Here is a 27,114-nt window from a genome sequence, read left to right as displayed (position 1 = left end):
AGATTATGCAGACAAGGTCTTCGATGCGTAATAATTCCAAATTCTGAAATAGCATCATCGTTCGGTAAGGACGATGTTTAAAAGATTGGCAAGGATGCAATAATGCATAAGAATGAGATGCAATCGCTCTAAGCGTGACCTAACCCCGAAGATTTAGGATCAGTGAGTTGTAATGATTAGTTCAGGGTGTGTTGCACTTTTAGAGTGATTCACAAACAAGGTTCTTATTCAGGTGTGATTTACTTGGTATCATGAACAGGTAGATAATAAGGTACAGTAATCAATTGAGCACACAAAGAATGATAATTGGAATAATGTTAACGTATAAAGAACAGTTGTCAATTTTAGTACTATATGGCATAGTTAATGATTTCTTGTTATATTCTTCAAAAGAATAACTTTTGAAGAACATGTTCTTTAATAAAGAACAAGTATGATAATTAGACTGGTGGGGTTCTATGGTTGACTATGGTTTCATCTAGTTTCTGAAGTAGTTATTAGATGGATCACAACCTAGTTGGATTCATCAACTACTAGGGCTTATATGGTTGAATTAAGTCTAAACATCTGAATTACCAATAGTTGCTATCAAGGTGGTATACCTTGTTGGTGATAGCTGATTAGGGTTTATAGGTCCTTATAAGCAGGGTTGATGATGATTCTTTATTTACTTCAAAAGAATAACTTTTGAAGAACATACTTCTTAAATAATAAGAAGTATATCAATTAGGGTTGAGGTTGTCTAGGTTTTGTCATTTGATCCACTAAGTAAGGAATGATTGGCTCCTAAATAGGATGGTTCATAATTATGAAGTATTTGTAGGGTTGAGGTGGACTATGGTTATGTAATGATAAATATTGGGCCTAGATGCTATTGGGTTTCATCACAATGGTGTGATGCTAAGCATGGATGAATAAGGATGATGGTTTTGACAGTAGAAGCTAGGGTCTAAACTTGGTTGATCCTACTTGATCAACTAGGTTTAATGATATGCATACATGGAATACTAATTTGCTAGTGATAGGGTTCTACATTTTATGTGGACATAGGTATGTCTTTTAGTTGCTAATGGTGGCTCTATGATTTGAATTAGAGTACCATGATCACCTGTTTTAACCTTGGGTTTAGGTTTTAGAAGTAATTTAGGGTTCATATGAAGTAGTGGAGCTAAGGTTCCTAATTGAATTAGGGTTTTAGGGTTTCACATGAAATGATGAATTCATGTTTTCCTACCATATGGAACTAGGGTTTTCTAATTACCCTATAATTCTATGATTAATAACTTCAATTTAAAGTTGAAGTTATTGATAATTTGGGAATAAAAATAATATTTAATTTGGTATTTTATTATTTTAAACAATTAATAACTAGGTAATTATTAATTAGGGTTTAATTCTCACTAATTAAAGATTTAATAAGTTGATATAAAAGGAAATTAATTTTAATGATTTCCTTAATTACTTACTGGTTTTTAATTATTTTATGAAGTTTTACTAATTATTGAATTTTAATTGAATTTAGAATTAAAATTAAAGGCTTAAATAACAAGTATAAAATAATTAATTTTTTATTAAAAATAAAAATTTCATTTTATATTTTTATTGGATAGAGTTTACTTTTTTATGAATTTTGATATCATATTTATATTTTTCTGAGTTGTAATGAATTTTATATGATTTTATAAAGTTTCTGATATTTACTGGTTTTTAAACTTAAACCTAAATACTAAACACACCCGGACTAGACCTACCCGCAGAGAATGACTAGTGGGCCAGTGGCCAGGTCAGCAGCCACGTTGGCTTGACCAAGTCAAAATCAATGACGTGGCCAGGGACATGGTGGCCGGCGGGCAGACATCGCCGGCGACGACGATTTCGGCCACGCACGGATGGGCAACTGGTTCCATTCGAACCAGTGCACCACGGGGAGTCTAAAGGTGGCGGCGCCGCTGGCTAATTGCCACCGGAGCTTGATCAACGGCGAGGCCCCGACGGCGACCCGTGCAGGTGGATGATGCGGCGACGCTACGAGATGCGATCGAGCAGGCCGAGCATACTAGGCGGTAGAGAAGCTCACCACGGGCACGTAGGGCTTGACGGCGAGGCGGAAGGTGGTCTGGTTCGCCATGATTGGCAGATGCCAGCGCCGGAGAAGATGAGCTTGCCCAGGTGTTGTGGACCGTCCCAGCTCGATTCCTTGCTCAGGTTGAGCAAGTTGAGGTCGGGGAAGACGATGGTGACCACTGCTTGGCTCGGGAGGGCTCCAATCACTGGCGAGAAGAGATGGCCGGCGACTAGGGTTTCGGCTGGGAGGAAAATTAGGCAGAGGAGGAAGAACTTCGGGGGCTAGGGTTCGTCGCGGTATTTAAACGGGTCCAAGGCGCGCCTAGTCACGTTGCCGATGAAGGAGAGCTCGCCAGCGCCGTGACGAAGACGAGCACGGCGTCGTGCTGTCGACCATGCGCGGGGGAGAGGATGAGGACGGGCTCCTCCGCTTATTTTTCTGCCGAAGAGGTAAGTTGGCTGGGCTGGGCTGCTACTTGGGCCATGGTGCTGGGTTGCCAAGGTGGGCTGATGCTGGGCTGCGTGGCCAGGTAAGCCTGTTTCTTCCTTTTCTTTTATTTCTGATTTCTTTTTTTCTGTTTTCTATATTGTTAATTTAAGTGCTGTTTTGAATTCAAATATTTTGCAAACTTTATTAGTTGAATTCAAGTTAGATACACTCCAGGCACTTAATAAAATAATAATATTATAAATGAGCAAATTTATTATGGTACTAAAACATTGGTTTAATACTTGTTGTTGATATTTGAATTAATTATCCATTTAGGCATGGATTTATATTCTCTTTTAATTTCATGTTTTTCTTATGAATCAATTTGTTTGGAAGTATTGGAGTTGATAATTCTAGCTCAAGATATTTCAGAGATTATCATTAGGGCTTGTTATCTTATTTGAAAGGTTGGGTGTTCACATAATATTTTATGTGAGCAACAATCTATTAGGGTTTATGATTTCTATTTCAACCCCCTTGTAAAGTTAACACTATATTATCTTGAAAGTACCTAAGGTAGGTATTGTCTCCCTCAAGGTTGCTCTTGATTACAAGAATAAGTGGTTGATAACCACACATATGGTTTTAATTATAAGATGTATCACAGGGTTTTCCTCAGGGTTAATAATTGAAGTATAAGATTTTATTACTATGCCATACTAGGGTTCTAATGATATTCACCTAATGGCATTTGGTTTGAATTTCAATTTATGGCCTAGGTTCATATTATGATCACCATAGTGATACATAAACTAGGGTTGAGGTTTAATTCTAGGTTGTGAGATGAGATGACAACAGATTGCATGTGTTAGGGTTTAATCTCCCCTAACCATGATAATATGGTTACTTGCTTCCTATTTTATGTGCTTCCCTAATTACTAAAGATTTGAGAATTGGTTTTATCTTCTACCAATTAACTTCTAATATTATCCTCAATTTATCATTAAAGTAACTACATTGGTTATAGTTCTTTTTATAGTTAACTTTGGTCATATGGATATATGGTTTCTCACCATATAAAGTATAAGGTTTTACTCTAAGGTTTTCTTATGTTTCTTAAATAAAGAATATATGGAATGTAGATATGGTAGAATTCTACTTATGATCACCAATTGAATCACAAGTTAAGGTTGGAATATAAGCCTAGGATTGCCTACTAGTTGCCACCCTATGATTTCATGTGGGGAATAATATCTAATAATCATATTAGGGTTTAACTTATCCTCACATACCTCAAGAGCATGATCATGGATTAGGCATGATCAACTTGTTCTTAATATCTCTACCTCAAGTTCTTAGGGTTTATGATCATCACTCAATTTATAATGATCAAGGTTTGGCTTCCTAAGGGATCTCTCATTAAATGGGTTTCTCACTTCCATGATCAAGCATTGTCTTGATGAACTAAGGTGTAGCACTTCTATTTTATTTTCTAGGATGAGCTATTATGGTGGCCTCTCTAATTGATATCCCAGGAGATTGCCTGAGTTATTTCTTAGGATTCTTTCCAGGGAATGATGATATAATCATCTGAGTATATGGATAGTTCTTTTTCCCAAGTCCAAGTGTTGCCTCATTAATTTGAGTGTAACACCATAACTTGAGTTCCCTAATATAGGAATAGTTATTCTAGGGTTTATGGTGTACTCCTAATATTTTAGTGCAATGGTTATCCTTTATTCTTAAATAGGTAAAGCTAAGATTGGCATGATTGGTCCCTCTCTTATTTGGGAAAGACTTTAATACTAACCTAATATTAGGCTCCATAGAGGTTGATGTGAACATCAAGATCTATGTTTAACATTAATGGTTATCTCTATCTAGGGTTGTCTTGAAGATGATGATTTGAATACTTGGATGTATATCCAAGGTTTAACTCAAAGTTTGTTATTGCTTCTTTAATAATTATAATAGAACTCTCACCTCTCTAGGTTTGATGTGTAATAACTTGGAATGGAGAAGAATATCTATTTATGGAGTGGATCTTCTTGTTATATTTCCAATGTGGAAGTGGAATGAATACCATGAGGTTTCATGGTAGGATTAGGATTAGTTTTAAGGCATGGAGAAGATAGTCAAGAATGGCTTCTCCATTTTATTGTTACTTGGTTTGTACTTAAACAGATGTTCTTATTTTATGGCAAAGGTTACCATATTATGATCTTTAATAAGATCAAGTAATTGATCCTTGATTCATATGTTCTTGTGTTGGTTTTAATTCCATTTGATCTAACCCCTTAGATCAAATCATCTCTACCCAAAACAAGGTTTTAGTAAAGTCACATTGAGGTTTATAGCGCTTGACTTGATGAGCTACTTCAATTCCACCAAGGTCAAGTGAAACTTCAGTTACTGTGACTATTTTACTTTAAAGCGCGAAAATTCCCCAGATTTTCTATGCATGAATGCAATGCACACATCTGTTTCCTCTATTTTTGTAACCCCAGTACCTGGGATATTACAGTCTCTACCCCTTAAACTAAACTTCGTCCTCGAAGTTTGATATCTCTCACGTTTCGGAGTGTGGATCTGTCTTGTGCAGACTACATCTTTTCTCAAACTCCTTGGTGATCTCACTGGATATAATTGACTATATCCCTTGTCCAGATTCTTCCTGGAATCCATTAGGGTTTGTCTCTGAACATTAGTTTCTAACTCCAGTTCTATGATTTTCTTCCGGGAATAAAATAAAAAATGTAACAGAACAATCGCTCTTACATAGATTCATTGATTTCTTCCAACTATTATAATCTTGTTTCCTTTCTCATTGAATATTCAATGATTAGGACTTCTTCTGGTCCTGACAGTCTTAATTGAGGACTAATTGGATAACAATCTCCTATTTGAAAAAATAGGTCTTTGTTTTCCCTTACTACCAAAAGTGCAGTAATGGTACTTGGTAAGGCACTCACCATGGAAATGGTTGTGATGGTTTCTTTCCCTAGGAATGGATTAGACTCATTTAGTCCATCCAATCAGAGTTTATAATTGATACCTATAACTATTTTGGGTTATTTAGGTTCCATGAAAGGAATCATTCTATTAGTCTTTGGTATTGGTATGTTCAATTTCCTTCGGTCTTTGGCCTTATTGAGCTGTATATAGTATATAGTATTTTCTTCGTCCAACTTCTTTATGCTTAACTTACTTGAGCTTTCGTACTTCTGAGTAAATATTACTCACTTTCTCAAATTCTAGTCCTCTTCTTTCTTCCTCGAGGTATGAATCTCGGCTTCTGGTCTGACATCCTTCTGAAAGTGGTGTTCAACAATCTTATGAAAATAAGATTGAACTTCCTCTCAGTTCAGACCTTCTTCTTCTATTTTTTTCCAAGTATTGAGTCATTGTACATCCAACTTGATTTTTTTCTCCCCCTTAGAGTTTTCTATGGTTTTCAACTCCTTTTCTTCCAACTATAGGACTTATAGTTGGAGTATTGGTCTGGGTCAGACTTATGGTTTGTGCTCCTTCTAAGGTTTTGCAAAGAATATATGTGGTGCATCCACTCAATTGTGGACTATTTGTAATACCAACTGATACCAGCTGTGGTTATTATACCAACTGTGGCTATTTGATATCTAAAAAAATGGATTTTATTATAGGTTCTGATCAACTGGACGAGATATCTTCTGCTTTATCTCACAGTATTGATCCTATATCAATTGTGGTCTTCTGATATCAACTATGGTCTTCTTATATCTGTTATGGTTTCAGATATCATCTTCCTTCATTCAGGGTTTATTTTGCAAGAAAACCACTAGCTGATACTATGATTATAGCATCCAAAGTGATTTCCCATGCATTCCCTCTTCCTTAATGACTATGGTTCTACTTCTACTTCTCCATAATCATCATATTTCTCACCTTCATGCTTTTTATGTACTAAAGTACTCCTCTGTGGAGGTAAAGCATGAATGTTGATTGGTACTACCTTCTGAATATTGTGGTTGCTTCCCACAACTTTGTTTTCTTTCTTCTAATGAACCTTCATCTTGTCTTCAGAATCTTCCAGAATTCGTCGCTTCCTCACACGAATACTATTACCCTCTAGATCTATAGCATCAAGTAAGGACTTGATTTTGCAACATGCATTTGCATATCAAAGTCAAACTTCATGTATGGATCTAGTCAAACAATGAAAATCCATAAAATCCAAGAAGATTCAGCTTTGTGCTTATAATACACACCATCGTAGGCCTGAATAAAATAGTTGAGTAAGACATCTCTAAACATCAGGCTCTGATGTGTAGTATATAACACCACATAAGATAGGTTTATATCGTGATACTTAGCACGAATATATGGGATTCTACTATTTGTCTCAACTTTTACCTTAATTGCACATTTGCAATGAGATAAACTTGAAACAAAGTGGTCTGGGATGGTTGAGGTTAACCTAAGTTCTTTGGAAGTATTAACTTGGCTTCCATATTATTTGAGGACTACTTCACATGACATGTCTAAGTTCTAACTTTGCTACTCTAAACACGTACATAACTATGGAAATCTAGCTCCTATTCTTCCAAGTGTTTCAATCATAAGTCTATGGTCATGATGTGCTTGGCACACTTCCCATTGTTTTGAAGCATCATTCTTACACTATTGTTTTGCCCTTGGCTTCTTATTGTACTCCTCTTAATTAATTATGAGGTTCTAGTCCATCACATAATGATTCTCAGGTGAATCATATATGATTTCTATCTCTACCATGTAAGTAGGCATATTTTATTCCTATCTCTCTTCCTTACCTCCCATGATTGACTCATCATGGTCTATACTACCTCATATAAATCAGAGTTATCACTTACTATCTATTGTTTCACATGTCTAAATAATTTTACTTACTCATTATTTATCTGGTCTACATCTTCTATTAGGATATCTTTATTATCTTCATCACTTGATATTACTCCTATTACAGGTCTGGATAACTCTAACTTGACCAAAACATATGTTGGTACACATCTTCCAATAGGATAGCTTCCTTATGGTTGTATCCTTTCTTTGGACTACCATGTATTGTATACCAACTGGGGTCTACTCATCTATTGTTTTAAGGACTTCATGATGTATTACCTGTTTGGGATTAGCTGACTAACTTTATTTTATCTTGGTAAGCTAGATAAGAAATGTTGACTCAAGTGTGTCAGGATTATTCTCAAGTGAATATCCATCTCAAGTCATAAAAAGTATTTGGTTTACCTAGGACACTTTCTATAGACACTACCAATCCTATAGGTCTCCTTTAAAGGGTTTTAATCCTAGGGTCAAAGCATTTGCTCTGATACCAACTGTGGTGACCCGGCATACCACTGCATGGTGTAGTATGCAAGTCTGATATAACACCAATGAAACACCATTCCACTAGTATTATATCGCTCAGAGTGGTACAACAGAAACATATGCGGGTCCAAGGCATGTCTATAGAATTACAACAAGGACTCTGTTACATAAGATCATCACAGCCTCCTACTTTACAATGAGGTAAAATTGCAAATAAACTCCAGAAGAACGACTCGTAGTCTAGTCTTATCACGAACTCTATTTGTAGAGTATTTAACTATCTATAGGGGCTATGAGTAGATTCTACCTAAATAGGAGCTAAGTTTAGGAAGCTAGTTCCCTTCTATGGCTAAACTAGGTTTTCTCCTTGTTGGATGCGGTATTTGACTCCTCTGACAAGGTTCCTGTCTCTTGAAGTAGTTGTTGACTCCTCGGCCTTCGAGTTGCACTGTAGATCCTCCTTCGATGCCTCCATATCTAAGCAGGGGATTTAAGAGTGGGATGAGTACGAGCGTACTCAACAAGTTCATTATAGGAAAGAGGTGTTTAATGCACTAGCTACAGCATTAGACCAGAAAGTCTAATACCAATGCAGGTTTTCATAACCATTTCTTCAAAAGGTTGCTTTTATTCAGAAGAACTATGTCCGTCAGCCTTCACCGGTTTACTAGAACTTCATGGAGCTCCTTTCCGGCAGCGTTCGCAGTTCCATATCCCGGAACAGGGAGTGACAGGTCACGGTTCTTTACACTCTGCAGAGGTGTGTTGCTTTACCCATAAGAGATCTTAACCTTGGTGCCAACCGAGTTGCAGGCTCGTCCACACTTCCTTTGGTGTGAGGCCCGGTATAAGGTCTAGCCAATCATGTTCCTCCGCTACCTCGAACACCCACCCTTTGTTGCATACCCCGACCCTGGGTCCTCATCGGTCCTCTTATACCACTTAAGGATGGACCCCGACCACGACAACAGTTTGGGACTCGTTAACCAAACTCCTTCGCCGGTAGCTGCAACCCATCATAGACCGCAATACCGTGGGGACTTTAGGCTTCCCCAGCCCACCGCTTGCACTTCGAGCGACAAGTGTCTACGGACTATGCCGTGGGGACTTAAGGCTTCCCCAGCCCACCGCTTGCCCAGCGGATACAAGTGTCTACGGTAAAGCGCATCCGTTGATGAACGAGAGGTGGAAACACTTTTGACTACTCCGTCCCACTCCGGATCTTATGGTTAACACGGATATTACGGCACAAGAATCACTGGCGACATTTGTTGTTTAATCCTAGATGGATATAAGCCCGTGCAATGGAACCTCCACCATATCAACACAATCCATGGTTCCATTGCCCACCACATAGTCATATTCATAGTTATGAAAGTAGTGGTTTTGATTTTTGTGCAATAGTGATAACCATAATACTTTGCAAGTAATTTGATAAAAATACTCAAATGACATGAGCAAGTGATGAACTTGCCTTTCTTGGCTGTAAGATTATGCAGACAAGGTCTTCGATGCGTAATAATTCCAAATTCTGAAATAGCATCATCGTTCGGTAAGGACGATGTTTAAAAGATTGGCAAGGATGCAATAATGCATAAGAATGAGATGCAATCGCTCTAAGCGTGACCTAACCCCGAAGATTTAGGATCAGTGAGTTGTAATGATTAGTTCAGGGTGTGTTGCACTTTTAGAGTGATTCACAAACAAGGTTCTTATTCAGGTGTGATTTACTTGGTATCATGAACAGGTAGATAATAAGGTACAGTAATCAATTGAGCACACAAAGAATGATAATTGGAATAATGTTAACGTATAAAGAACAGTTGTCAATTTTAGTACTATATGGCATAGTTAATGATTTCTTGTTATATTCTTCAAAAGAATAACTTTTGAAGAACATGTTCTTTAATAAAGAACAAGTATGATAATTAGACTGGTGGGGTTCTATGGTTGACTATGGTTTCATCTAGTTTCTGAAGTAGTTATTAGATGGATCACAACCTAGTTGGATTCATCAACTACTAGGGCTTATATGGTTGAATTAAGTCTAAACATCTGAATTACCAATAGTTGCTATCAAGGTGGTATACCTTGTTGGTGATAGCTGATTAGGGTTTATAGGTCCTTATAAGCAGGGTTGATGATGATTCTTTATTTACTTCAAAAGAATAACTTTTGAAGAACATACTTCTTAAATAATAAGAAGTATATCAATTAGGGTTGAGGTTGTCTAGGTTTTGTCATTTGATCCACTAAGTAAGGAATGATTGGCTCCTAAATAGGATGGTTCATAATTATGAAGTATTTGTAGGGTTCAGTGGACTATGGTTATGTAATGATAAATATTGGGCCTAGATGCTATTGGGTTTCATCACAATGGTGTGATGCTAAGCATGGATGAATAAGGATGATGGTTTTGACAGTAGAAGCTAGGGTCTAAACTTGGTTGATCCTACTTGATCAACTAGGTTTAATGATATGCATACATGGAATACTAATTTGCTAGTGATAGGGTTCTACATTTTATGTGGACATAGGTATGTCTTTTAGTTGCTAATGGTGGCTCTATGATTTGAATTAGAGTACCATGATCACCTGTTTTAACCTTGGGTTTAGGTTTTAGAAGTAATTTAGGGTTCATATGAAGTAGTGGAGCTAAGGTTCCTAATTGAATTAGGGTTTTAGGGTTTCACATGAAATGATGAATTCATGTTTTCCTACCATATGGAACTAGGGTTTTCTAATTACCCTATAATTCTATGATTAATAACTTCAATTTAAAGTTGAAGTTATTGATAATTTGGGAATAAAAATAATATTTAATTTGGTATTTTATTATTTTAAACAATTAATAACTAGGTAATTATTAATTAGGGTTTAATTCTCACTAATTAAAGATTTAATAAGTTGATATAAAAGGAAATTAATTTTAATGATTTCCTTAATTACTTACTGGTTTTTAATTATTTTATGAAGTTTTACTAATTATTGAATTTTAATTGAATTTAGAATTAAAATTAAAGGCTTAAATAACAAGTATAAAATAATTAATTTTTTATTAAAAATAAAAATTTCATTTTATATTTTTATTGGATAGAGTTTACTTTTTTATGAATTTTGATATCATATTTATATTTTTCTGAGTTGTAATGAATTTTATATGATTTTATAAAGTTTCTGATATTTACTGGTTTTTAAACTTAAACCTAAATACTAAACACACCCGGACTAGACCTACCCGCAGAGAATGACTAGTGGGCCAGTGGCCAGGTCAGCAGCCACGTTGGCTTGACCAAGTCAAAATCAATGACGTGGCCAGGGACATGGTGTCCGGCGGGCAGACATCGCCGGCGACGACGATTTCGGCCACGCACGGATGGGCAACTGGTTCCATTCGAACCAGTGCACCATGGGGAGTCTAAAGGTGGCGGCGCCGCTGGCTAATTGCCACCGGAGCTTGATCAACGGCGAGGCCCCGACGGCGACCCGTGCAGGTGGATGATGCGGCGACGCTATGAGATGCGATCGAGCAGGCCGAGCATACTAGGCGGTAGAGAAGCTCACCACGGGCACGTAGGGCTTGACGGCGAGGCGGAAGGTGGTCTGGTTCGCCGTGATTGGCAGATGCCGGCGCCGGAGAAGATGAGCTTGCCCAGGTGTTGTGGACCGTCCCAGCTCGATTCCTTGCTCAGGTTGAGCAAGTTGAGGTCGGGGAAGACGATGGTGACCACTGCTTGGCTCGGGAGGGCTCCAATCACTGGCGAGAAGAGATGGCCGGCGACTAGGGTTTCGGCTGGGAGGAAAATTAGGCAGAGGAGGAAGAACTTCGGGGGCTAGGGTTCGTCGCGGTATTTAAACGGGTCCAAGGCGCGCCTAGTCACGTTGCCGATGAAGGAGAGCTCGCCAGCGCCGTGACGAAGACGAGCACGGCGTCGTGCTGTCGACCATGCGCGGGGGAGAGGATGAGGACGGGCTCCTCCGCTTATTTTTCTGCCGAAGAGGTAAGTTGGCTAGGCTGGGCTGCTACTTGGGCCATGGTGCTGGGTTGCCAAGGTGGGCTGATGCTGGGCTGCGTGGCCAGGTAAGCCTGTTTCTTCCTTTTCTTTTATTTCTGATTTCTTTTTTTCTGTTTTCTATATTGTTAATTTAAGTGCTGTTTTGAATTCAAATATTTTGCAAACTTTATTAGTTGAATTCAAGTTAGATACACTCCAGGCACTTAATAAAATAATAATATTATAAATGAGCAAATTTATTATGGTACTAAAACATTGGTTTAATACTTGTTGTTGATATTTGAATTAATTATCCATTTAGGCATGGATTTATATTCTCTTTTAATTTCATGTTTTTCTTATGAATCAATTTGTTTGGAAGTATTGGAGTTGATAATTCTAGCTCAAGATATTTCAGAGATTATCATTAGGGCTTGTTATCTTATTTGAAAGGTTGGGTGTTCACATAATATTTTATGTGAGCAACAATCTATTAGGGTTTATGATTTCTATTTCAACCCCCTTGTAAAGTTAACACTATATTATCTTGAAAGTACCTAAGGTAGGTATTGTCTCCCTCAAGGTTGCTCTTGATTACAAGAATAAGTGGTTGATAACCACACATATGGTTTTAATTATAAGATGTATCACAGGGTTTTCCTCAGGGTTAATAATTGAAGTATAAGATTTTATTACTATGCCATACTAGGGTTCTAATGATATTCACCTAATGGCATTTGGTTTGAATTTCAATTTATGGCCTAGGTTCATATTATGATCACCATAGTGATACATAAACTAGGGTTGAGGTTTAATTCTAGGTTGTGAGATGAGATGACAACAGATTGCATGTGTTAGGGTTTAATCTCCCCTAACCATGATAATATGGTTACTTGCTTCCTATTTTATGTGCTTCCCTAATTACTAAAGATTTGAGAATTGGTTTTATCTTCTACCAATTAACTTCTAATATTATCCTCAATTTATCATTAAAGTAACTACATTGGTTATAGTTCTTTTTATAGTTAACTTTGGTCATATGGATATATGGTTTCTCACCATATAAAGTATAAGGTTTTACTCTAAGGTTTTCTTATGTTTCTTAAATAAAGAATATATGGAATGTAGATATGGTAGAATTCTACTTATGATCACCAATTGAATCACAAGTTAAGGTTGGAATATAAGCCTAGGATTGCCTACTAGTTGCCACCCTATGATTTCATGTGGGGAATAATATCTAATAATCATATTAGGGTTTAACTTATCCTCACATACCTCAAGAGCATGATCATGGATTAGGCATGATCAACTTGTTCTTAATATCTCTACCTCAAGTTCTTAGGGTTTATGATCATCACTCAATTTATAATGATCAAGGTTTGGCTTCCTAAGGGATCTCTCATTAAATGGGTTTCTCACTTCCATGATCAAGCATTGTCTTGATGAACTAAGGTGTAGCACTTCTATTTTATTTTCTAGGATGAGCTATTATGGTGGCCTCTCTAATTGATATCCCAGGAGATTGCCTGAGTTATTTCTTAGGATTCTTTCAGGGAATGATGATATAATCATCTGAGTATATGGATAGTTCTTTTTCCCAAGTCCAAGTGTTGCCTCATTAATTTGAGTGTAACACCATAACTTGAGTTCCCTAATATAGGAATAGTTATTCTAGGGTTTATGGTGTACTCCTAATATTTTAGTGCAATGGTTATCCTTTATTCTTAAATAGGTAAAGCTAAGATTGGCATGATTGGTCCCTCTCTTATTTGGGAAAGACTTTAATACTAACCTAATATTAGGCTCCATAGAGGTTGATGTGAACATCAAGATCTATGTTTAACATTAATGGTTATCTCTATCTAGGGTTGTCTTGAAGATGATGATTTGAATACTTGGATGTATATCCAAGGTTTAACTCAAAGTTTGTTATTGCTTCTTTAATAATTATAATAGAACTCTCACCTCTCTAGGTTTGATGTGTAATAACTTGGAATGGAGAAGAATATCTATTTATGGAGTGGATCTTCTTGTTATATTTCCAATGTGGAAGTGGAATGAATACCATGAGGTTTCATGGTAGGATTAGGATTAGTTTTAAGGCATGGAGAAGATAGTCAAGAATGGCTTCTCCATTTTATTGTTACTTGGTTTGTACTTAAACAGATGTTCTTATTTTATGGCAAAGGTTACCATATTATGATCTTTAATAAGATCAAGTAATTGATCCTTGATTCATATGTTCTTGTGTTGGTTTTAATTCCATTTGATCTAACCCCTTAGATCAAATCATCTCTACCCAAAACAAGGTTTTAGTAAAGTCACATTGAGGTTTATAGCGCTTGACTTGATGAGCTACTTCAATTCCACCAAGGTCAAGTGAAACTTCAGTTACTGTGACTATTTTACTTTAAAGCGCGAAAATTCCCCAGATTTTCTATGCATGAATGCAATGCACACATCTGTTTCCTCTATTTTTGTAACCCCAGTACCTGGGATATTACAACTGGTTGCTTATTGAACGTTTTTTCTTTCCGGTTTAGTAGTGTGCTAAACCCTACCGGAGTCTTCGACTCTGCTGCTGTCCGCAACCCGGCTTCATGGCAAGCAAGATAAACCGGTAGGGGATAAGCACATGAACTGCGAAGAGGAGGAGCGGGAAAGAACAATCCGGAAAAGTTTAACTAACCCCGGTTATACTGGTTTTTTGCAAAAATTTCGAGTTATTTCTAAGTTCAAGAAAATGCTTGCTTGGTAAAAGAACTTTGTGCTCATACGCCAAAAACGCCCAGAGAAGGTAGGCAGAGCCAAAGCAAAAGAGCCAAGTGTGCATCAAATTGGATGCAGAAACAATTTCGGAATCATTGCAGTGCAAGACCAAAATCAAACCGATAAGCAAAAATGCTAAGTCGCAAACCAACATAACTTAATAGGTTACCGGTGTGCAAGACACCGGCAGAAGTTGTACCACAGCCAGATAGAGCTTAAGTTTAACTTACATCATAAACCCTGGCATACCGGGGTAGAATTTAACGGACATTGTTTGAGAGCAGCAGGACAAGCATGATGCAGGCATCATTCAAGGATAAGTCAAACAGCAGGGGCTTCAGGGGGAGCAGCGCCGGCCTCAGGAGCTTCCGGTGGCGCGTCCTCGGCATCTTCATCTTCGCCTCCGTCTTCTTCTTCCTCATCGCTGAGGTAGTCGTTGACGTCTTCAGGAGGGGGGATGAAGGTGCGCATCTCGGCATACTCCGCGATGTGGTACGCGCGATCCTGCCGTTTGGCGGCAAGGACCGGATCCACCTCGGTAGGAGCTCCTTCGCGCACACCGACGAGGGCGTCCACATCCAGCTCTGGGTACCAGGAGCAGGCAACGCGAAGCGCTGCGTCTGCTCCGGCGCGGGCAGCGGAACACTGCCACTCCCGGATCCTTCTGCCGGCACCTTTCAGGCGGTCGCTGATGAGGGAGAAGGTATCCGGCACCACTTCTCCAGGCCAGAGAGTCCTGAAGAGCTGGGCGGCCACCTCCGGAATGTCAGAGACGTTCCGGTCCACGCAGCGCATGTGGGCGACCCGCGAGCTAAGCGCAATCAGGTGCTCGTAAGGATCCCAGGCAGCGGCCAAGTCCGTACGCCCTTGGGCACCCCGGTACTCTTCAACCTTCTTCGCAGCGTGCGCCTGGGAGTCCGGAAAGAGCCCTGCAAGACAACGAAAAGAAGTTAAGTGCATGCTACCGGAACAAATAAGCTTATAAGCAGAAACCGGAAAAGGGAAAAGAAAAACGTACGAAGGGCGAGCGCGTCAGTCCGCGTGACCAGAAGGTCGTACTCCTTCTGCTCCGCCTCCAGCCGCGCCACCTTGTCCTTGGCTGCCTTCTGTGCCTTGGCGGCCTCCTCAGCAGCGGCTTGGTGCACCTTGGCGGCCTTGCCTTTAGCTGTTTTCAGCGCATTGGTGGCCTCCTCCAGCTCAGTCTGCAGCACCACAGTGGCGTTGCCGGCATCCTCCAGTGCCTCGTTGAGCCTAGCCTCCGCAGCAGCTTCAGCGGCCTTCAGTGCCTTAGCATGGTCAAGACCAAGCTGGACATGCTGACGCTTAAGCTCCCCGTAGCGGGCCTGCTGGGCGCTTAGCTCCTCCTGGTGCTTCTGGACAAGTTTGTCCTTCTCAGCTAAAAATCGGAAAGCAAGTATTAGCACAATTGCACTTATACGATGTGAAGAAAGCAAGTTAACCGGAAAACAAAAAGGGTACCTTGAAGTGCGGCAACCTGGACCTTGAGGGCCTCAAGAGAGGCTTCCGGGATGGCTGTTATGCGAAAAGCTCGTAAATAACAAGGAAAGAAGAAAAGTTCTCGGTGAAAAGATGCCGGAAGAAGAAAACAAACCTTGGCAGTGGCTGTGGGCCTCAGCAAGATCTCGGTGCTCCCACAGAAGCTCCTCAAAGAGCAGCTTCCGAGCATCAGCGGTGCTCTATTCAAAGGAAGATAATTATGAGAAAGGAAAAATAAAGATCTTAACCCGAAACTCGGGGACTGGCTATGCCGGTTTTGCGTTTTTCTAGTTAAGTTTCGCGCTAAGAGCAAAGATCTTAACCCGAAACTCGGGGACTGGCTATGCCGGTTTTGCGCTTTTCTAGTTAAGTTTCGCGCTAAGAGCTGCGCTCTCAACCCGAAACTCGGGGACTGGCTATGCTGGTTTTGCGCTTTTCTAGTTAAGTTTCGCACTAAGAGCTGCGCTCTCAACCCGAAACTCGGGGACTGGCTATGCCGGTTTTGCGCTTTTCTAGTTAAGTTTCGCGCTAAGAGCTGCGCTCTCAACACGAAACTCGGGGACTGGGAGGATAGACAAGATCCGGAAAGAAACAAACCGGCATCAGCAAAATTACAAGAAGATTGGAGAAACTTACCACGACATTGCTGGTGGCGTCGTACCAGGCACTGTCGAACTCCTTCACGGCTCGCTTGAGTCGCATGAAGTGTTCTTCAGTGGACCGCGGCCCAGCCGGATCCGGCGCCGGAAGACGGTCCTTTCCCAAGCCCTTCGTGGCGGCGGAGATGTCCGCCGCGTTCCACTTCTCGGCGTAAGGGAGAAGGTGCCCCAGCTCCTTGCCCTCGCGCTTGAGCTCGACAATCCGGCCGAGGAGGCAGGAAGGTTTCTCCGAGACCGCGGCGGCGGCGGGCCCGACGTGCAGCACCAAGGACCGCGAGCCGCTGAGCGCCTCCACGGCCTTTCCGCGCGACTCCCCCGGCTTGAGGCGCTTAGTGGTCTTGGGGGCTGCCGGCAGCGGCATCGGCGTAGTTGCGAGGGGTCCCTGGCTCGGCGGAGGTGCTGGCGTCGCCTCAGGGACAGGAGTTTCTGGCGGAGGAGTTGGCGTGGCGTCTGGCGCTGGAGCTTCTGGCGCTAAGGTGGAGGATGCCGGCGCGGAAGTTTCCGGCACGGCCTTGGAGGGGGAAGAGCGCGAACTCTTCTTCTTCTTCTTCTTCTTTTCTTTCTGGACGGAAGGAACCAAAGGTTCCGACCGCCCGGCGGCTTCTTCATCGGCGCCGATGTTGCTGGCGCCGGTATCTTGGGTCTCTGGAGGGGAGATAAAATCCTCCTCCGCGCGGTGATCAGGAGATTTGGGGGCCGCGCGCCCCGAACTTGTAGTGCCCCCCGGAGGGGAGGCAGAGATGTTGCCGGCACCAGATGGTGTCGGGCTTGAACGAGGAGGAGGGGTTGAGGTTCCAGCGGAGCCGGCAGAGCCCTCAGTCCTAGGCCCAAGCTTGAGCGCGGGGCTGAAAAAGAGAAAGAGAAAGAATTGGAAAAAAGCAGCTGGGAAAGACTTGGCAAAAGCAAGAAAAGCGAAAGAACGGGACTTACCCGGAGGAAGTGGGCATCTGTTTGCTCTTGTAGCGCCTCGTGCCTACTTGCTTCCCGGATAAAGGCTCGGTCCGGAAGCGTTTGGCCGGAGGCTCTTGGCTTGGCCCGGCACCCGACGCCGGGGTCTTGTTCTTCTTGCCCCCGACGACGAGGTTGTCCAGGAACTCTCGGCCAACCTCGGCCTGCAGCGGGGTGGCGTGCTCGTGAATCTGTGGGTTGATGTTGGTTGAGGAAGGATCTACAGAGGAACAACGACGGTAAAACATGAGGGGTCAAATAGAGAAGCTACCTCGAGCATGGTCAGGTCGTCGGATGAACCAGCGGGCTCCGGCGGAGACCTGCCGAGGCGCGAGGCTGCGGTCTTGCCCATCTTCAGATCCCTCCAATAGATGACGGGGTCGGGGTCGAACTTGTCTAAACCTCGCTTCTGGGCAGGGCCGCGTCGGTCAGACTCGATGCCGGGGAAATGGTCCTTGGCCTGAAAGAACAAGAAAGATAAAAGGGTTAATCACAATGCAAAAGTTACCGGTACGCCGACCCGAGTTGCGTAACTTCTTACATCTTGGGTCGGGGGGTTAGTGGAACTGAGAGGCCGAAGGCCCCATTCCCAATCCTCCGGCATGGCGGTCTGGCAAATCTGGCCGGCCTTGAGGACAACGTCCTTCTTGCTAAGGGGTATTCCGGTGATCTTGGTAGGATCACCGGGACCATACATCTCGCTCATCTTGTGCATGCGGCGCTTGAGCGGAAGCACCCGGCGAGAGATAAAGGCGCGGATGATATCATCTGAGCAGATGTTGGTGTCCTTCATCAGTTGCCTCATAAAGCGTATAATCCGGTTGGTCTCAATATGAGAGTCCTTCGGATTGTAGCTCCAGTTGGCCCTCGTGGGCGGCGCCAGATTGAAGGGCGGCAGGTTGATAAGGTCCGGGGCGCCCTTGTTCTTCACATAGAAGAAGGTCCCTTGCCATAGCCGGCATGACTCGAGACCGGAGAATTTGAAGAAAGGGCTCCCTTGACGGGAGCCGGTGATGCAAGACCCGCATTGAACGGGGGGTTTGGGTTTAGGAATGTTCTTGCCCTGAGCGGAATTAATCCGAAGAGCAAAGAAGCGGGTGAACGTCTCACGAGTGGGACGAATGCCGATGTAAGCCTCCATGAAGGTGGCATAGCAAGAGAGGTAAAAAATGGCGTTGCCAGGGAGATGGTGAGGTTGAAGTTGATAAAAATCAAGAAAGCGTCGGAAGAAATCGGACGCAGGAAGGCCGAAGCCGCGCTCAAAATGAGCAAGAAAAACAACTCGTTCACCGGGTTCGGGCACCGGTTTGATTTCGTCGCGAGGAAGCCGGCAGGTCACTCCTTCCGGAATCTGTAGGATAACGTTGCATAGAAAACAAAAATTTTCCTACCGCGAACACGCAATCCAAGCCAAGATGCAATCTAGAAGACGGTAGCAACGAGGGGGTATCGAGTCTCACCCTTGAAGAGATTCCAAAGCCTACAAGATGAGGCTCTTGTTGCTGCGGTAGACGATCACTTGCCGCTTGCAAAAGCGCGTAGAAGATCTTGATCACGATCGGTTCCGGCGTCACGAACGGGCAGCACCTCCGTACTCGGTCACACGTTCGGTTGTTGATGAAGACGACGTCCACCTCCCCGTTCCAGCGGGCAGCGGAAGTAGTAGCTCCTCTTGAATCCGACAGCACGACGGCGTGGTGTCGGTGGCGGTGTAGAAGTCCGGCGGAGCTTCGCTAAGCTACGCGGGCAATATGAAGTGGAGGAGCAAAGCTAGGGTTTGGGAGGGGGTGGCCGGCCACTCAAGGGGGGCGGCCAAGCTATGGTCTTGGGGTGGCCGGCCCCCTCCCTTGGCCCCTCATTATATAGGTGGATCCCAAGTGTTGGTGTCCAAGTCTTCGAATAAGACCCGAAACCAAAACCTTCCATAGGAGGGGGAAACCTAGCCCAACTAGGACTCCCACCCAAAGGTGGGATTCCCACCTCCCATGTGGGGGGTGGCCGGCCCCCTATGGTGGAGTCCACTTGGGACTCCACCCCCACTAGGGCTGGCCGGCCATGGAGGTGGAGTCCCTTGTGGACTCCACCTTCCTTGGTGGTTTCTTCCGGACTTTTCTAGAACCTTCTAGAACCTTCCATAGAACCTTCCGCGACATTTTATTTCACATAAAATGACATCCTATATATGAATCTTATTCTCCGGACCATTCCGGAACTCCTCGTGATGTCCGGGATCTCATCCGGGACTCCGAACAAATATTCGAACTCCATTCCATAATTCAAGTACTACCATTTCAACATCCAACTTTAAGTGTGTCACCCTACGGTTCGAGAACTATGTGGACATGGTTGAGTACTCACTCCGACCAATAACCAATAGCGGGATCTGGAGATCCATAATGGCTCCCACATATTCAACGATGACTTTAGTGATCGAATGAACCATTCACATACATTACCAATTCCCTTTGTCTCGCGATATTTTACTTGTCCGAGGTTTGATCTTCGGTATCACTCTATACCTTGTTCAACCTCGTCTCTGACAAGTACTCTTTACTCGTACCGTGGTATGTGGTCTCTTATGAACTCATTCATATGCTTGCAAGACATTAGACGACATTCCACCGAGAGGGCCCAGAGTATATCTATCCGTCATCGGGATGGACAAATCCCACCGTTGATCCATATGCCTCAACTCATACTTTCCGGATACTTAATCCCACCTTTATAGCCACCCATTTACGCAGTGGTGTTTGATGTAATCAAAGTACCTTTCGGTATAAGTGATTTACATGATCTCATGGTCATAAGGACTAGGTAACTATGTATCGAAAGCTTATAGCAAATAACTTAATGACGAGATCTTATGCTACGCTTAATTGGGTGTGTCCATTATATCATTCACACAATGACATAACCTTGTTATTAATAACATCCAATGTTCATGATTATGAAACTAATCATCCATTAATCAACAAGCTAGTTTAAGAGGCATACTAGGGACTTCTTGTTTGTCTACATATCACACATGTACTAATGTTTCGGTTAATACAATTCTAGCATGATATATAAACATTTATCATAAACATAAAGATATAAATAATAACCACTTTATTATTGCCTCTAGGGCATATCTCCTTCAGTCTCCCACTTGCACTAGAGTCAATAATCTAGATTACATTGTAATATACCTAACACCCATGGCATTCTGGTGTTGGTCATGCTTTGCCCTAGGGAGAGCTTTAGTCAACGGATCTGCTACATTCAGATCAGTGTGTACTTTGCAAATCTTTACTTCTCCATCTTCGATGTACTCGCGAATCGAGTGGTAACGCAGCTTGATATGCTTCAGCCTCTTGTGTGACCTTGGCTCTTGTGCATTGGCGATGGCACCCATGTTATCACAGTAAATGATTAATGGGTCCAATGCACTAGGAACCACACCGAGCTCTACAATGAACCTCTTCATCCATACCGCTTCGATGAAGCCTCCGAAGCCGCTATGTACTACGATTCTGTTGAAGACTTCGCCACCGTGCACCGCTTCGAGCTTGCCCGACTTTTTGCAGCACCATTCAATATAAACACGTACCCAGACTGTGACTTAGAGTCATCAGGATCAGTGTTCCAACTTGCATCGGTGTAACCGTTTACAACGAGCTCTTGGTCACCTCCATAACAAAGAAACATATCCTTAGTTCTTTTCAAGTACTTCAGGATATTCTTGACCGATGTCCAGTGTTCCATTCCTGGATCACTTTGATATCTGCTAGTCAAACTAACAGCATGTGCTATATCCGGTCTAGTACATAGCATGGCATACATGATAGATCCTACTGCCGAGGCATAGGGGATGTTACTCATCCTTTCTCTTTCTTCTGCCATAGCCGGTCCTTGAGTTTTACTCAATACCTTGCCTGGTAACATAGGTAAGAACCCTTTCTTACTTTCGTCCATTCTAAACTTCTTTAGAATCTTGTCCAGAATATGTACTCTGTGATAGCCCTATTAGGCGTCTTGATCTATCTCTATAAATCTTGATGCCTAATATATACGATGCTTCACCAAGGTCTTTCATTGAAAAACTATTATTCAAATAACCCTTAACACTGCTTAATAGTTCTATATCATTCCTGATTAATAATATGTCATCTACATATAATATCAGGAATGCTACAGAGCTCCCACTCACTTTCTTGTAAATACAGGCCTCTCCATGACACTGTATAAACCCGAAGTCTTTGATCACCTTATCAAAGCGTCGGTTCCAACTTCTTGATGCTTGCTTCAGTCCATAGATTGAACGCTGAAGTTTGCATACTTTGTCAGCATTTTTAGGATCGACAAAACCTTTGGGTTGTACCATATACAACTCTTCCTCAATGTCTCCATTAAGGAACGCCGTTTTGACATCCATCTGCCAAATCTCATAATCAAAAAATGCAGCTATTGCTAACAAAATCCTCACAGATTTTAGCTTCGCTACAGGTGAGAATGTCTCATCGTAGTCAACTCCTTGAATTTGTCGGAAACCCTTTGCGACAAGTCGAGCTTTATAGACAGTAATATTACCATCAGCATCTGTTTTTCTCTTGAAGATCCATTTATTCTCGACAGCCTTACGGCTATCGTAAGTCTACCAAAGTCCATACTTTGTTATCATACATGGATCCCATTTCGGATTTCATGGCTTCTTGCCATTTGTTGGAATCTGGGCTCATCATCGCTTCTTCATACGTCGCGGTCCTCATCATTGTTATCCACAATCATGACATTTAGACAAGGATCATACCAATCGGGAGTGGCACGTTCCTTGTCGATCTGCGCGAGGTTCAGTAGTTTCCTCGTTCGAAGTTTCATGATCATTATCATTAGCTTCCTCTTGTTGCCGGTGTAGGCGGTACAGGTACAACTTCGATCGCGCTACTCGATCAACGAGTATAGATTCATCAATCTCATCGAGTTCTACTTTTCTTCCAGTCACTTCTTTAGTGAGAAATTCTTTCTCAAGAAAGGTTCCGTTCTTAGCAACAAAGATTTTGCCTTCGGATCTGTGATAGAAAGTGTACCCTATAGTTTCCTTAGGGTAACCTATGAAGACGCATTTCTCCGCTTTGGGTTCTAGCTTGTCCGGTTGTAACTTCTTTACATAGGGTTCGCAACCCCAAACTTTCAGGAACGACAGCTTAGGTTTCTTATTAAACCATAATTCATACGGTGTCGTTTCTACGGATTTTGATGGTGCTCTATTTAAAGTGAATGCGGCTGTCTCTAATGCATAACTCCAAAATGATAACGGCAAATCAGTAAGAGACATCATACTACGAACCATATCTAAGAGAGTTCGATTACGATGTTCGGACACACCGTTTCGTTGAGGTGTTCCCGGCGGTGTCAATTGTGAAAGTATTCCGCATTTCTTTAAATGCATGCCAAACTCATAACTCAGATATTCACCTCCACGATCAGATCGTAGAAATTTGATCTTCTTGTTACGTTGATTTTCTACTTCACTTTGAAATTCCTTAAACTTCTCGAAAGTTTCGGATTTATGTTTCATGAAATAGATATACCCATATCTACTCAGATCATCTGTGAAGGTTAGAACATAACGATAACCACCGCGCGATGCTACGCTCATTGGTCCACATACATCTGTATGTATGATTTCCAATAAGTCAGTAGCTCGCTCCATCATACTGAGAAAATGGAGTCTTTGTCATTTTACCCATTAGACATGCTTCGCATCTATCAAGTGACTCAAAGTCAAGTGATTCAAGTAATCCATCAGTATGGAGTTTCTTCATGCGTTTCACTCCAATATGACCAAGACGACAGTGCCACATATAAGTAGAATTATCATTAAGTTTAATTCGCTTAGCATCAATGTTATGTATATGCGTATCACTACTATCGAGATCTAATAGAAATAAGCCATTCTTTTGTGGTGCTCGACCATAAAAGATATTATTCATAAAAATAGAACAACCATTATTCTCAGACTTGAATGAATAACCGTCTTGCATTAAACAAGATCCGGATATAATGTTCATGCTCAACGCAGGTACATAATAGCAATTATTTAGGCTTAAAACTAATCCCGAAGGTAGATGTAGAGGAAGTGTGCCATTGCGATCACATTGACCTTGGATCCGTTTCCAACGCGCATCGTCACTTCATCTTTCAGCGGTTGTCGTTTATTCTTTAGTTCTGTTTCGAGTTACAAATATGAGCAACCGAACCAGTATCAAATACCCGGGTACTAGAACGAGAACCGGTGAAATGAACATCTATAACATGTATATCAAATATACCTTCTTTCTTCTTCTTGACAAGGCCGCTCTTCAGATCAGCCGGATACTTGGAGCAATTACGCTTCCGGTGTCCCTTCTCCTTGCAGTAATAGCACTCAGCATCAGGCTTAGGGCCGTTCTTAGGTTTCATAGGAGGCGTGGCAGCTTTCTTGCCACCCTTCTTGAATTTTCCTTTAGACTTGCCCTGTTTCTTGAAACTGGTGGTCTTGTTGACCATCAACACTTGGTGCTCTTTCTTGATCTCAATCTCAGCAGCTTTTAGCATGCCAAAGAGTTCAGGTAACTCCTTGTTCATGTTACGCATATTGTAGTTCATCACAAAGTTATTTTAACTTGGTTGCAGTGATTGAATGAAACGATTAATCCCGATCTGTTAGGAATCACTATTCCCAAGTCATCGAGTTTCTTCGCATGCCCGGTCATGGCGAGCATGTGCTCACTAACGGAGCTACCTTCTTCCATCATACAGCTGAAGAAATGTTTCGATGCTTCATAGCATTCCACGGCCGCATGAGTCTCGAATATAGCTTTCAGCTCATTCATCAACTCATGAGGATCATGGTGCTCAAAACGTTTTTGAAGATCGGATTACAGACTGCACAGGATGGCACACTGAACTTGAGAGTACCGAGTTTTCCGAGTCGCGTAAACAGCTTTTACTTCATCGGATTCATCTTCTGCAGGAGGGTCACCTAGCGGTGCATCAAGCACAAATTGCAGATTTCCGCCAGAGAGGAAGATCCTCACATGACGGAACCGATCGGTGAAGTTGCTACCGTTGCTCTTAAGTTTCTCTTTCTCTAGGAACTGATTAAAATTGATTGGGGACGCCATCTCTACAACATATATTTGCAATAGTTTAGACTAAGTTTATGACAAATTGAGTTCAAATTTTAATTCAACATAATTAAAAACCTAAGTGAACTCCCACTCAAAACAATATCCCTCGCATTGTCTTAGTGATCACACGAACCAAATCCACCGCACCTAAACCCGATCATCACGAGAAAAGGTGTGATTTCAATGGCGAACACTCAAAGTGTTCATCATATCAACCATATGATTCATGCTCTACCTTTCGGTATCACGTGTTCCGAGACCATGTCTGTACATGCTAGGCTCGTCAAGGCCACCTTAGTATCCGCATGTGCAAAACTGTCTTGCACCCGTCATATGTACTTATTGAATCTATCACACCCGATCATCACGAGGTGCTTCGAAACGACAAGACTTGGCAACGGTGCTACTAAGGATGAACACTTTATTATCTTGAGATTTTAGTGAGGGATCATCTTATAATGCTACCGTCGCGATCTAAGCAAAATAAGATGCATAAAAAGGATTAACATCACATGCAGTTCATATGTGATGTGATATGGCCCTTTTGTTCTTGCGCCTTTGATCTTTATCTCCAAAGCACGGATATGATCTCCATCATCTTCGGGCATGATCTCCATCATCGTCGGCGTAGCGTCAAGGTCAATGGCGCCGTCTTCATGATTGTCCTCCATGTAGCAACTATTACAACTACTTTGAAATACTACTCAACATGAAATTTAAAGACAACCATAAGGCTCCTGTCGGTTGCCACAATACAATAATGATCATCTCATACATATTCATCATCACATTATGGCCATATCACATCACCAAACCCTGCAAAAACAAGTTAGACGTCTCTAATTTGGTTTGCATATTTTACGTGGTTTAGGGTTTTCGAGAGAGATCTAATCTACCTACGAACATGAACCACAACGTTGATACTAATGTTTTCAATAGAAGAGTAAATTGAATCTTTACTATAGTAGGAGAGACAGAAATTGAATCTTTACTATAGTAGGAGAGTAAATTAGAGATCTAATCTCTAATTTGGTTTGCTCTGATACCACTGTAGGATAACGTTGCATAGAAAACAAAAATTTTCCTACCGCGAACACGCAATCCAAGCCAAGATGCAATCTAGAAGACGGTAGCAACGAGGGGGTATCGAGTCTCACCCTTGAAGAGATTCCAAAGCCTACAAGATGAGGCTCTTGTTGCTGCGGTAGACGATCACTTGCCGCTTGCAAAAGCGCGTAGAAGATCTTGATCACGATCGGTTCCGGCGCCACGAACGGGCAGCACCTCCGTACTCGGTCACACGTTCGGTTGTTGATGAAGACGACGTCCACCTCCCCGTTCCAGCGGGCAGCGGAAGTAGTAGCTCCTCTTGAATCCGACAGCACGACGGCGTGGTGTCGGTGGCGGTGTAGAAGTCCGGCGGAGCTTCGCTAAGCTACGCGGGCAATATGAAGTGGAGGAGCAAAGCTAGGGTTTGGGAGGGGGTGGCCGGCCACTCAAGGGGGGCGGCCAAGCTATGGTCTTGGGGTGGCCGGCCCCCTCCCTTGGCCCCTCATTATATAGGTGGATCCCAAGTGTTGGTGTCCAAGTCTTCGAATAAGACCCGAAACCAAAACCTTCCATAGGAGGGGGAAACCTAGCCCAACTAGGACTCCCACCCAAAGGTGGGATTCCCACCTCCCATGTGGGGGGTGGCCGGCCCCCTATGGTGGAGTCCACTTGGGACTCCACCCCCACTAGGGCTGGCCGGCCATGGAGGTGGAGTCCCTTGTGGACTCCACCTTCCTTGGTGGTTTCTTCCGGACTTTTCTAGAACCTTCTAGAACCTTCCATAGAACCTTCCGCGACATTTTATTTCACATAAAATGACATCCTATATATGAATCTTATTCTCCGGACCATTCCGGAACTCCTCGTGATGTCCGGGATCTCATCCGGGACTCCGAACAAATATTCGAACTCCATTCCATAATTCAAGTACTACCATTTCAACATCCAACTTTAAGTGTGTCACCCTACGGTTCGAGAACTATGTGGACATGGTTGAGTACTCACTCCGACCAATAACCAATAGCGGGATCTGGAGATCCATAATGGCTCCCACATATTCAACGATGACTTTAGTGATCGAATGAACCATTCACATACATTACCAATTCCCTTTGTCTCGCGATATTTTACTTGTCCGAGGTTTGATCTTCGGTATCACTCTATACCTTGTTCAACCTCGTCTCCTGACAAGTACTCTTTACTCG

Source organism: Lolium perenne, chromosome 7, assembly GCF_019359855.2.
Source record: "Lolium perenne isolate Kyuss_39 chromosome 7, Kyuss_2.0, whole genome shotgun sequence".
In the NCBI taxonomy this organism is placed as follows: domain Eukaryota; kingdom Viridiplantae; phylum Streptophyta; class Magnoliopsida; order Poales; family Poaceae; genus Lolium; species Lolium perenne.
Note: the sequence above shows the minus strand (reverse complement) of the source record.